This window comes from Elephantulus edwardii, unplaced genomic scaffold (assembly GCF_000299155.1).
Source record: "Elephantulus edwardii isolate Elephantulus edwardi_28Jun2011 unplaced genomic scaffold, EleEdw1.0 scaffold00563, whole genome shotgun sequence".
Lineage (NCBI taxonomy): Eukaryota > Metazoa > Chordata > Mammalia > Macroscelidea > Macroscelididae > Elephantulus > Elephantulus edwardii.
Genome location: NW_006400313.1, coordinates 235,585 through 237,849, shown reverse-complemented (window position 1 = coordinate 237,849; position 2,265 = coordinate 235,585). Strand labels below are relative to the sequence as shown.

The window sequence follows — 2,265 nt, the reverse complement described above, 5'->3', positions numbered from 1 at the left end:
ATCCATCCTGATGCTGCCAATTGGTCCAGTGGTGAGAATCTTTGTCTTCTTGACATTGAGCCTCAATCCATATTGGAGGCTGCAGTCCTTGACTCTGCGCACCAAGCGCTTCACATCTTTCTCAGTTTCAGCAAACAGGGTTGTATCATCTGCATAATGCAGATTTTTTATGAATCTTCTACCAATCCTGACCCCACATTTCTCTTCATAGAGCCCAGCCTCCTGGGTAATATTTTCTGCACACAGGTTGAAAAGGTATGGAGACAGGACAGATCCCTGGCGTACACCCTTCCCAATTTTGAACCATCACCTTTGCTCAGGAAACATTACCACTAAACTTAAGAGACACTGGTCACAGCATAAGAGACTATCAGCAGCTGATGTGTTTGGAATCACAGAAGTCAAGCAAGCTTCAGATATAAGCTATCAGATCAAGGGCTGGACAATGGGAGATCGATGTTGAAGGGAGTGGGTAGAAGTGGATGGATATTCTGGTGAATGGTGGAGCAGGGAAATAAGTGGGTAAAGACACGTGTGCCAAAGGTAGGGACAACACTGATACTAATGGTTAACTCCACATATGGGATATGTCTTTCACTTTTCTGTAAAATGCTGGTCTGTCTGATACTTCTCTAAATCTGAACATTCAGATTAAGACAGACTAGGAAGAACGATTGGCCATCCACTTCTGAAATAGCAGGCGTCTGAAAATCCTGTGTAAAAATTTTCACTAAAAGCACAATGTAAAAATGAAATTCATTTACCCCAAATCATCCAGTCAGTAAAAGTTGTTTTGTGCTGTCAAGTTAGAACCAACTCATAGCTGACCCTCCAGTGGATTTGCAGAGACTGTAAATTACAAGGGAGGAGATTACTCATCTTTCTTCCACGCAGCCACTTGTTCAGTCATGTGGCCACACAAGTAGAATAATCATATTTTAAATCCAGGCACCCTGATTACAGAGCACTTGCATTGAACTACCGTACAATGTTACATCTGAATAAATCTTAATTTCATAGAGCTATGAACTTTGATAAAGGACAATAGTTATAGAAGGGCTTCAGGCCTTTTGTTCATAGGCTCGCTCTGAGTCATACTTGACTCTACAGCAATCAACACCACCACCACCAACAGCAGCAGTATTGATTGTAGATCCAAGTAAGATGAAGTTGTTGACAGTTTCAGTGTCCTCTCCATCCATCATGATGCCACCTATCTGTCCAGTGGTGAGAATATTTGTTTTCTTGATGTTGATTGCAATCCATATTGAAGGTTGTATTCTTCAACCTTCTGCCGTAGGTGTTGCAAGTACTTCTCACTTTCATCAAGCAAGGTTATGTCATCTGCATACTGAATGTTATTATTGAGTCTTTCTCTAATCTTCATGCCACATTCTTTTTCATAGTACCCAGCTTCTTGAATAATTTGCTCAGCATACAGTGTTTTTGTTTCTGTTTTTGTTTTCATTCCCCAAGGCTTTTTATTGAGCAGACTGGGATGGGGCAGAGGGGCTGTGCTTAGAAGAAGGTGTTGGGCTGCTTAATGGTGAACCATGGCTTCGGCTGGCGATGCAGGGAACTTGATCTTCGAGTCATGGAACTGCTTCACTGCAGGCCGGCGGCACTTGTTGGCTACAATCTTCTCCACTGTTACGACCTGGATGGAATGGGCCCAGGCATGATGCCGAGCACCCATGCCGCGGTATCTCTGGGTGATGGCGCCTGCGGTGGTCAGGTCCTGGTACTCTTGGTACATATTGTGGGTCCCACTGTCGGAGTCGTAGCGCAGCCAGATGCAAAAGGTCTTCACGCGCAAGGGGGACTTCTCGAACACCTACCCACAGGTATACAATCTCCCCAGAAGACTTCTTCATCTTCTTTAGTTGTGACACAAAGTACCATTAGTAAGACTTGCCAATGACATGGTTGGGGACGAAGATGTGCTCGCAGCCAAATGGTGTAGTCTGACACTTGGGGGTGGGCAGGCAGCACCCCACCACCTTGTACTCACAAAGTGTTCCCGAAGCCTTCATAGGGATCTCTCAGTGCTCCCCGCCATCCACAAAAGGAACTCAGCATACAGATTTATTAGCATGCATTTCTTAACTTTAAACCATGTGATAATGTTTCCTTGCTCGGTTAGTACAACAGCTTCTTGGTCTAGGTATGTGTTTTGCTTGAGTACAATTAAGTGTTCTGAGGTTCCCTTTCTTCACAATATTAGTCATAGCTGTTATGATCCATACAATGAAATGCATTTGCAGA

The 2,265-nt window shown here is 44.0% G+C and overlaps 1 pseudogene; it reads right to left on the bottom strand.

Moving 5' to 3' along the window:
* Positions 1–1,518: 1,518 nt before the first annotated feature.
* LOC102862278 lies at positions 1,519–2,033 on the bottom strand (annotated as a pseudogene).
* Between the last annotated feature and the right edge of the window lie 232 nt (positions 2,034–2,265).